An 11,118-nucleotide genomic window follows, 5' to 3' on the forward strand; every position below is an offset into this window, starting at 1 on the left:
GAATTGTTTTTGTAAGAAGCTCACTTTAAGGAGAAAACAAAAAAAAAGGCCCGTGAAGATCTAATAGCACAAACACATGTGTTGCTTATGGAGAATTTTGCAAAAAAGCAAAAAGCTTTGTCCATGACCAGAAAAGACCCAGCTTTAGCAGCCTTAACTAACAAAGCAAATCCGCCCCTCTGTACTTAAGTCTTTAAACTGCATCAAACTGGAGATATTTAACAACAGCTTTAGAGCCTAAAGAACAGTTTAAAAGTAAATCTGGAAAACAAAGTACAAAAACCAAAGTGAAACCCAGCCAGACACAAGCTCTGCAACTAGCAGAAAGCAAGGCACAAAGCAAAGCCAGCACTCAAACAAAGTTATTTTACACTTCTCCCAGCAAATCTGCAACAAATGTCCAGTTAGGAAAGATTTCTGCTGACCTGTGTATGAGCAGCAGTGCAGATGTGGCGAGTTCTCCTGTCACCTTTTGTTCCCAGCCATGTCAGCTGTGCTCTGCTCCAAGTGCTGCTCACACTCCCGAATCCCCTTTTCCAGCTCTATCTTAGGAACTGCCCAGATTTTGCAGTGTAATCTGAGCAGGGAAGTACCATGTGCCTATGATATGGTTAATTCACTTTTTACCCCCTGCAATGCTTAAGGAAGCTGCTTCACATTTCAAAGCTGAGCCTAGGGCTGCCTGACCCAGGTAAAGCCAGGGCAGTGCTGGGGCTACTCCTCCACCCCAATGGGGCCCTAAAAGAGCTCATCTCCCCCTCCCAGACCCCAGGGGGGTTGAGGGGCTGCTGAGGCCCTTGTCTCCCTTCCCTGGGTGCCTGGGGCAGCAGGGACCACAGTCCCAACACAGAGGGGACTCCTTGCTGAGGGCCACCACCCCCATGCTGGGGCCACCACCATCCCCACAGCCAAAGCCAAGGCTGGTCACTGAGGTAGCTCTGGTGGGGCCCCTCAAGACCCAGCAAAGCCCTGGACATCAGTTCTGGGATCTTTGGCAATGAAGATGTGCATGTTGGGCTGGAAGAGTCCCATGTGTTCCTCTCCAGGGCTGCCATCAGCTAAGCAATTAACAGTGCCCAAAAACCAAGCCTCTAAACTTTGTCAATTAACTCTTCTGTTAATATTAGTCTATTGTTATTGATCTACTTCTGGTTTGAACTTGCAATTACCATCGTGCTTGACAAGAACACTACCCTGAGAGAAGGAGGAAATGCCTCTTCTTCCCAAGTCCTGCACGGGGCAGAGTTACACCCGCTGTGAGGCTGCCAAGCACGAACGCACCAGAGAAGATGCAGAGGAGCAGAGAACAGTCCCCAAATCCTGTCACTGCTGCTGGTCCAGCCCCAGCACCACCAGCCCCAGGGATAACAACCAGCACCAGGCGGGTGCAGGCATCTCCTGAGTGTTTGCTCAGAGAAGGGTGAAGTGCAAACTGACACAGGCTGTGCTGTTGCCCAGCTTTTGTGCAATAAATTCCATGTAATCCCAATGTCAACATGGTCAACGGCCCAACCACTGCTAAATCAAAGCAGGGAGGGCGAGGGAATCCCACTTGGCAAGGGGAAGGGAGGTGTCTGCTCCTCTCTCCACCAGGCCTGGGCAGGTGGGGGAGCAGACAGAACTGCTTTTCAAGAGAGGGCCCCAAAAGAGATTAAAGAGAAGAAACAGTCAGCGATTCTGGAAGAGGAAAGATGTAAGACAAAAAGATGGCAGAAAACAGAAAACCTTTGGGGGATCTTTAAAACTCTTGGCCAGAAGGCAGCAAAGCAATTTCATGTAAAGAACCTGCTTTTTAAATCCTTGCCCTGATATTCAACATCTGCAATTACATTGTGTGGGATTTCTAACAACTGCATTCTGCATCTTTGGGCTTTCCTGTCTTCAAGTTCTTGACCTTTACTCTGAAGCAAAGGTGAGAGCTCTATCTTTGTTGCATAATTTACTAAACCCAGTTAAGTTTGAAATTAGCATGTTGGTAAGGTAAAACTTGGAATAATGTAATGGACTATTTCAGAGAAAAATATATTTTCTTCAAGGATGAATTCGACATCGCAGCTCAGAAGTTTGATCTCGCCAGGGGTGACAATTGCTTACAAAACAAAGCAACAAAAAGGAAGTGAAGTGACCTCAAAGGTTAGGAATGGACACCAACAGTTGTCTGTGTTTATAGCACAGGATCATGGAAGGGTTTGGGTTGGAAGAGACCTTAAAGCTCATCTTGTTCCACTCCCTGCCCTGGGCAGAGACAACTTCCACTCTCCCAGGCTGCTCCAAGCCCCGTCCAGCCTGGCCCTGGGCACTGCCAGGAATCCAGGGGCAGCCCCAGCTGCTCGGGGCACCCTGTGCCAGGGCCTCAAGGTGAGGCACCCACAGCCCCAGGCACCACCTGCACCCCGTGCTCCCCACCCCACCACCCTGGGGTCCCATCCCTGACTGGTGTGGGTGACCCCGATTTCTGTCCCCCCCCAGCCCTCCAGGTGAGGCCAGGCAGGGCTGCACAGCCAGGGCAGGGCACAGCTCCAGCCAGCTCTTCACTGCCTAATTCCATTAGCCTGCAGAGCAGGCTACAATTTGCTGAAATAATGATTAATCAAATCTTATTTTTCTCTAAAGCAGCTAATGAACAGCCAATTAAGTGTCTCAGTAATTCTCAAATAACAAAGGAATACTCATGGAGTGACAACTACCAGCTATTTAACAGCACAGGCAGGCAGTGGAAGCCAGCCTGGCTGGAAGAGCAGGAGGTGTGGCACCACCACATCATCCCAAAGCCACCTTTCCTTCCCACTTCACATCACCACCATTCCCCCCGTCCTCACTGCTTGCTCCAACCTTTGTGCCTACTGGTGTGGAGGGACGGGGAGCCCTTGTGGTGCCACAGAGCCAGGGGACAGGGGATGGGGTGCCCAGGGGATGGGGTGCCCAGAGGATGGGGTGCCCAGAGGATGGGGTGCCCAGGGGATGGGGTGCCCAGGGGACAAGGGATGGGGTGCCCAGAGGATGGGGTGCCCAGGGGACAAGGGATGGGGTGCCCAGGGCCTGCCAGTTCCGCCTGTCTCGTGGCTCAGTTCACATCCTTTGCAGACTCCAAACAAATCCACGAATGCTTTGTTTTGATCATATCAATCAGGGTGAGATTAAGATACATAAACACAGTGCAGTTACCCGAAAAGCAAGGAATGACGTTTTAAAAAGGATCCATAATCTTTGTTTTTTGAAGTATTTCTTCAGTGGGAATTGTGTTGGAGCAAAGAATGCAAAACCTAGAAGCTTCCAAGAGGGGGTCATGTGAAATTACTCTATTTCAAAATTTTTCCAAATCACTAACATTTTGACTCGGAATGTATTTGTAAGAATCCGCCAAAAAAACATCAAACCAGTCAATTTTTTTTTTCCCGTTTGTAACTGCGTCCTTTTTTCCCAGGTCTTAAAAAATGTTTTTGTAGAGAACTTATGTCATTTCTGTAGAAACTTCTGCAATCCACAATGACATTGCATATTTTTTTCAAGTAAAAACAAGCCTCCCAATAAAGAACAAAGAACATCCTTTGTTTCAGACGAAGAATTTCAGGAGAAACCACAAAATGTTCAAGCAAAACATTAAACATTTGATTTTCCACCCATTTTGCCAACAGTCTAAGTTTTCCCATACTTCTAATATCAGTGTCACTAAGGAGGGGAGGGGACAGGAGGCAGGTCAGATGGATGACGGTCACTCTGCAACTTAAGACCTGTTAATTAAATAAAGATGAAAAGAGGATGTTTTGCAGAAAGCATTTATCTTCTTTTACTTAGCTTTTCTTTTTATTGAGGAAACAAGACCTGCTTGATTTACCCATCAGGAAAAAACAGCATTGAGGGAAAACTGGAAGTTGTACTCGAGTTACCAGAGAAATCCCCAGCTCTGCTCCTGAGAACACCCAGCTCTGCAGCCGCCTTAGTCACCAACATGAGAGTCCTGTCCTTGCTTAAGGCCCAGACATTACTGATGGCAGACATTATTTAGGCTCCTTAAACGAGTTTTCAAAAAGCAGGCTTAAAACCAAATGGAAACATTTCATTTTGAACCCACTGGAGATTATTTGAAACACACACATGCTTGCCTGACACACTTCACTGCCTGTTTTCACAGAATGGTTTGGGTTGGAAGGGACCTAAAGATCATCTAGATCCAACACAATTATCGAGTTCCAATTCCCAGTTAGTGGGGGTTTTTCCCAGTGCAAAGCCATGCCCCAGCTGTGGCAGCAACATGGAACTTTGTGCAGCTGCATGCTGGAGTGCCACAGTGCCCAGCACTGCACAAACACACAATTTACACAATTTAGGTGCTATTTACACCCTCAGAGACAAGCAACCCCAAACCACAGAAACATAACCAAGAATTACATACATGAGCTGTCTGGTCTAGGCATAAGTTTCATCTTCACGGCAAACACCATAATGTGCTGATTTATTTTTTAAATTGTTGCAGAAAGAGAGATTTTAAGTAAACCCCAGTGAGTGTCTTTCACTTCACTCTATTTAAATGCAGGAATGGAAGTGATGCACTCAAGTTAACCTGTTTGCCCAGACTGGAGAGACATTACTGAATGTTCTTTTACACATCCTAAATATTCAGACACTTGCAGCACCCCAGGGCATAGTGTGCTATGTCAACACCTTGAGAAGAATGCAAACATCTTAATAAAAGTGAGGAGAGATTGCTTATCGTGCACTCTTGCTGTTAACATCTGCATTTTACAAAAGCTCACGAATTATTACACACACTTTCCACAGGACATATCCTCCTGGATATGCAGGCAGCCATGCCAGGAACCAAACAGCGTGTCAGAAAGCAGACTGCATTTTTGGTTTTGCTCTAAAGGCAAATGTTTCTGAGCATTCTGCAGCTCTCCTGAGCAGAGCCATTTACTCCACTTCACCAGCCCAGAACTGAGCGGTAAATCCCCCAAACCAATCTGCTCTGCATCACGCTTTATCCTTCCCGAATAGCCATCCAAGTTTTACACGTGAATCCTGCCCAAGATCCTGCATTCAGGATCATCAGACTGGATGCTGTAGGGATTGCAGGACAGAGCTCCACGCGTGAGGCAGATGAGCTCAGAACAGGACGTGCCGTGCCACCAGATGTGAGTGTCCTGCTTATGGAAACTGAATAAATAAAAAGTTGGCCTCCACAGAGCTGGCAGAGCCTCTGGGCAGGCTCAGCAGCTCAGCTCCTTCAGGTGAATGGAGGAACAGCCTCTTTCATCCTGGCTGATTCACTTGAGGAGAAAAAGGGACAAACCCAAAAGGCAGCAGGATTATCTTCAATAGTCTAATTAGTGGCTCGAGATAATCCACTTGGCTTTGTCTAAAGCAAATTAGGGAGTGCTCCTGGGAACTGTGCAGAGGCAGTGGCCAGCAGGGCCCAGAGCAGGGGGCAGTGGTCAGTGGGGTCAGGGAGCTGCACCAGCTGCCCACCCTTGACCCTGGGCTCAGGGGGTTCCAGGAGGTGCTGCCCAGAAACTCTGCCCGGCAGAGCTGCTGCCATCTTCTCTGCCAACTCCACTCTGAGCCACTTAGCAAGGCAAAACTCGATTAAAAATAAAACAAATTTGGGCTTTGCTATCAAAACTAAAATCTGGCAGCCTGTTCCCATGCAAAATCCTTCACAAGTGATACATTTGTGGAGGACAGCTGGAATAAATCCATGACATTTAATGACATACTAAAAGCAAACTTTGAACAAACAACTTTAAATCATTTGAAATACTACTGTGAGTAGATGAAACTCTGCAGCACTCACACGTTACAATAATTAATCATTTCTAAACAGCGGAGTTTAATTGTTTTTTAAAAAATCTTTTGCAGAAGTGGGTGTTTTTCCCCATTCCAGACATGTATTTAAAGTAACACTCTCCTGTGAAAAGGTTTCACTTCAGGGTTTTAAATGCATTCTCTCATTCTGATCTGATTCATGACACCAGCAAAAGAGTTTTTCCAGCTTTCACCTTAATTTTTTTTTATAAGTAACCTCACCTCCAAAGCCCAGAGCATAACATGGAAAGGCAGCAGTCCTAGAAGTTTTTCCTATAAAACACTTGAGACAACACATTGCCTTATAACTTAAATGGGAATTCAGATCCCGTAGGCATCCCCTAAACCTCTGTCCTTGCACATCCAGTATCATCCTAAAAGGTTCAGAAACGCTCAGGCAGAACGGGTCTGCCATTCCCTGGTAAAACAGCTGCTGAGTGAGAGCCTCACTGATGCCCTGAAGGATTTCAGCTGGCCCACCCGGAGCACCAGGGAGCTGTGGAATTTCCCAGGAGAGACAGCCATGAGATGGGGGCAGGTACCAAGCTGAGATGATTTAGGACAGCACAGTGTAAGGGGCACATCTCAGGCTCAGCTCTCAGTGAGAGAAGCCTGGGGACACACAGACGCTGTCTCCTGGCTGTGGCTACAGCAGGAGCTGGCTGAGGACCAGCAGCTGGCTGGTAGTCCCCCACCACATGTCTGGCAGGAGGGACAGAGGGAACATTCACTGTGCTAGTGCAGACTCAGCTAATTCAAGTCAAAAACAAAGGTGGTCTGAGCTAACCTGGCTGGATTTGCAGTGAGGTGGATTAAGAACACCCATAAGACCCCTTCTGCCAGCTCTGGTGGGGACATAATCTTTGCTGGTTGTATTTTCTATTTCCAAATTGTCATGTATGCCTGCCCAGGAATTGCTTTTTTTCTCTCTCTCTCCATCACCAGTCTAGACAAAACTGCATTAAGATCTTTTCTTGACTTATGTGTACAGGTGTAAGGGGTTAGCAGTTACTAAAAGGTTTTCTGGATACAGGAAAAAATGAGCTCCTTGTCTCCAAGGTATTCTCAGTGAATAGAGTCAGGAGCAAAAACTACAACTAAACTAAAAGAAGTTTCCTGCCAAGGATCACAAAAAAAAAAAAAAAATTATAAAAAATTCCTACCAAAACAGGCAGAAAGACTGCGAGGTGTGGAGGGGCACTTCCTCAGCCTTCATGTCACAGAGAGGAGTGTGGGAGGTACCTGCTGTGGCAGGTCCTGCCGGGGTGCCCAAGCCCAGCCCATGGCAGCTGGCTGTCCGTCTGTCCGTGCAGCTGTGCCAGGGAGCCCGTCCCTCCCGCAGAGCGTTCCTGGCAGCGGGCTGGGCGCTCCCTGCCTGCCTTCATTCACAAACCCAGCCCAGGCTGGGGAAAGCCCCAGGCTCCATCCACCCAGCAGTAAATGCCAGCGGCATCTCTGCCCAAACACACTGCCCTGGCCTCGGCTGCAGGCTGCAGGCAGCGATCAGTGACAGGGCTTAAACTTCTCCCTGCTCTGGCTGCAACCCACAGAGCTCGTTAGCAAACAGACAGGCAGGAATGCAAAGCAAGGGATGTAATTAACACAGCGTAATTTTCATGAATAATGAGTTAGGTTTGTAATGGGCAAGAATGAAAACGTAGCTGAAATTGTCTGGTCTTGCTCTGGTCACGTTCAGCAGGAGGAGGAGTGGCCAGGCCACAAGTGAGCTGCATTTCTTCATACCTAAGTTTGTTTTGACTGTTTGATTTCCAACAGAAAGACCACAATAACATAAGCAGGAGAAAACAAACCGCTTTTTGGAAAGCCCTTTTCTGAGTCTCTTCTGTTTAACTCCTGATCTGTATGAACATGGAATTGGAAATGACTTCTTGGGATATTAAATACAGGCCCCTCTTATTAAAAGCAACATGTCACTTCCAGCAGAAAGAAAGGTTAATGTTATGCCAATGAGCTGGAAGGAAATCCAAATTTCTAATGAATGAGAATGGGGGGAAAAGCTAAACAAAAGTGAATGCATGAGCCCATATCATGAGATCAGAGCCTTATTCTAAACATATGGGCTGGTGGCACATCGAAGAGGAGATAAGAGGCACAATAATTAGAGTCCTGGTTCTTTCAGTCACTAGGGATCTGCATACAGCTAAGAAAAACACCTCAGCACGCTCAGCCCTGGGACAGAGGAGGAAGGAGAGCTCCCAGGGCACTGTGAGCCACCTGAGATCACAGTGGCCCTGAGGTCAAAGCTCATGGAAGAGGCAGGCAGGCCCCAGCCAGCAGCACTCTGGTTTCCTCTGCTGAACAGCCAAAGGCAGCCGGAGGAAAGCGTGTGCCCACTGCACGTCTTCCAGCAGCCACCAAAATCTCTGCAGAATGTTGGAGACACTTCTGGTTTTGGCAGAAGCAGCTAAATCCCACCTTGTACCCACGAACTATGGGAAGAAACTCCCAGGCATGGAAAGGTTTCCAAAGAACAGTTTGAAAGGGAAGACCAATCCTGTAAAGATTCCTCATCTCCCTGGATTAAGGAAAGTAAGTAGCGGAGAGAGGCGTGGCTGGCAGGAGGCTTGGTTTGGTTTACATGGGGCACAGGGATGATGGGGAGGGACAGCCAAGGTCCCTTCCTTCCCCAGCAGTCTCCCTGCAGCCTGTGAGACCCGGGTTACCCGGCAGGACAGCAGCAAGAGCAACAGGAGCCCTCAGAGCTCCCAGTACACACAAAATCACAGCGTGGGAGCAGCCTGGAAAAGGGCTGCAACCACTCCGCTCCTGCAAATCCAGAGCAAGAGATGCCCCGCAGTGCTGGAGGGGTTCTGGCAGCTTGGAAACCCCAGCAGTGTCCCCTCCTGGAACTGAGGAACTGTCCAGCAAAACAGTTTCCAAGTAGTCCAACACAAGCCTCTTCCAGCAGGATCCAGCTGATCCTCAGCCACACTCACGCCCAGTCCCCAGAGATGGGGGTTGTCCTCCCACGAGCTCATGTCTGAGAGGGACAGAAGGAGTTTTGTTTGGAATGTCATCTTCAATGGCACCAAGCACTGCAGGGGACTCCCTGCCCAACATCACCTCTCAGAGGCCACCTACACTCAGTGCACAAAACATTTCTTCCAGCTTCGAGTAGGTCAGAGAAATTTGTAAGTGTATAATATCACATGATTATCTAATGCAGCTGGAAAGGTATTAAAATGGATGGCTGGAAAGCAAAGAGAGATCTCTTCAGGCACAAAAGCTGACTTAAAGAAAACCATTTTTTCTAGTATTTATTTACACTGCAAGGCTACTGTTTACTCATGATTTATTCCAATATCACTTGCAGAACAGCCTGATGCAGTGTGCTTAGACAAGCAGTCCCACAGACATGGGGCACCTGAGGAGCTCTCAGAGCTGAAGAGCTCCACGGCTTTGCCATTGGTTTATTGCCTTTAGTGGAAAAGTTAAAGCTCCAGGCTCTACACTAAACTCAATAAGCCCCGCTCAGAGTGCTGCCTTCATGACAGAATACATTGATGCAATTAAAATAACATGGCTCTTGAAGAGTAAGGCAGCACCGGGAAAGCTTTGCCAACAAAGCAATGCCAATTAAGAGTGTGATTTTTGGAAGATATTTTTAGGCCAACATCAGCGCTATTAATGCTGGTATAACTGTCTTCAAAGTGATTTTGAAGGTCCAGCTGACGCCACTCGGGAGAAGAACTAGTTAAAAGACTAGGGTTTGGCCTCTATAGGCTCCATTCTGTCATTAGGGGAAAATCTTTCATAATAAAACTAATTTCATCCATTCCACTAATAAGGGGGGTATATGTCCAAAATCTTCTCAGACAATTTTACACCCATTAACTGTATAGCACGAGCGGTAATTTTTGTTGTTAAATGACGTAAGCTACAAGTAAAGCCACATTTATGGGATGTGTCCATAGCTTCCATTTGCATCTGAAAGGACCAGGATGCCAAAAGCAACAACGTGTCGGGAGGAGGAGCAGGAAAGGAGAGCACTCAGGTGCTGATGATCTGTTAGAAAACCACGCAAACTCCAAACACCGCCCCTCTGCTCATCGCCTATAGGTGCAAAGGAACCAAACTCGACGCTAATATAACTTGGCAATAACGGCAACTTTCCTTTCCAAAGAAAACCAAAGCTTCAGAGAGAGAAAATCCGATACCAGTGGGGCACACACCACTTCCAAGGCCCTTCCTGCAGGTGTTACAGACCGTGTGCCCAAACCCTCCTCCTCTGACCTCATCCCGGGGCAGCTCAGCTCGGGGCGACCGCCAGGCTCCTGCGCGAGGTTCTGAGCGATAGGGGAGGCGATAAGGCGAGGGGAGGCGATAAGGCGAGGGGAGGCATGGGGCAGAGAGCCGGCGGGCTCGGGCTCAGCCCTGCAGGCACACGCACGCAGTGGTTCTGCAGCTCGGTTTCCCCGCTGACCCCACGAACCTGGTCCCCAGCACATCCCTCCCCTGTCCCGCCGGAGATCCCGCACAGCCCCCGGTCCATTTTAACGCCGCTCACTCCAGAAAGCCGAGCATACCAGCAGGAGCAGGCAGAGAGCGCTTTTCTCAGCTCTGCCATATACCTTCTCCTCTTCCCTTCCAGCTTCCCATTGGTTTTCGCTCGGCTCCCGAGCCTGCACGGCTCGGTGGACGCGTTTGAGGAACAATCCGGGCAGCTCTCCCCCAGCGCCAAATGACATTTGCTTTGCAAACACTCCCCCCGCCCCGCGGGCTGCTCTCGCCTCCACCCAGCGAGTTGTTTTCAATAACCCAACAGCTCCGAAACATCCGCAGCAACTTTTTTTCCTTTGAAAATTTGCCGCTTTCAAACCAACAGGGGAAAAAAGAATAAGAAATATAAGAGAAGGAGAGGAACAGCACAAGGAAATATCCGCGCGTTTGTGCCGGAAAGGGCTCAGGGTGGAGGGGCTGCAGCGGGCTCCGGGAGCGCCCGGGGCTCCGCGCCCCGCACTTACCGGGCCGGGCCGCGCCGCTCGCTCCGCGCCGCGGGGAAGGGGCCGCGGGACCCCGGGGCCGGAGGGAGGGGCCGGAAAGCGGCGCCGGGGCCGAGCGGCGGCGGGGTTTGTCCAACCTGACAGCGGCCGGGCGGGACGGCAGCCCCGCGGAGCGCGGCCCGACACGCCGGGACAATGGGATGGAATGGGATGGAATGGGATGGATGGGATGGGCTGTGCGGGGAGGCTCACGGGGACGGGAGCAGGCTCCAGACGGGCTCCTGGGCACCGCAGATACCAAGGAAAAGAAAAAGCCGGGGGTGAGAGGTGAGCGCTGCGCCCGTCCCGGGGC

The 11,118-nt window shown here is 49.3% G+C and overlaps 1 protein-coding gene across 2 annotated transcripts in view; it reads right to left on the minus strand.

The window, feature by feature from the left end:
• Positions 1 to 10,861, minus strand: part of FBLN2 (fibulin 2) — a 91,164-nt gene extending 80,303 nt beyond the window's left edge. The window contains exon 1 of one of the 2 annotated variants that reach the window (XM_084214186.1): positions 10,788 to 10,861. The gene's annotated coding sequence lies outside the window, so the exon portion shown is untranslated. Of the gene's footprint in view, positions 1 to 10,394; positions 10,484 to 10,787 lie in introns of those variants that run through there. The other variant, XM_084214185.1, reaches the window with a different exon arrangement.
• Between the last annotated feature and the right edge of the window lie 257 nt (positions 10,862 to 11,118).

Source organism: Fringilla coelebs, assembly GCF_963513975.1.
Source record: "Fringilla coelebs genome assembly, chromosome: 13".
Taxonomy (NCBI): Eukaryota; Metazoa; Chordata; class Aves; order Passeriformes; family Fringillidae; genus Fringilla; species Fringilla coelebs.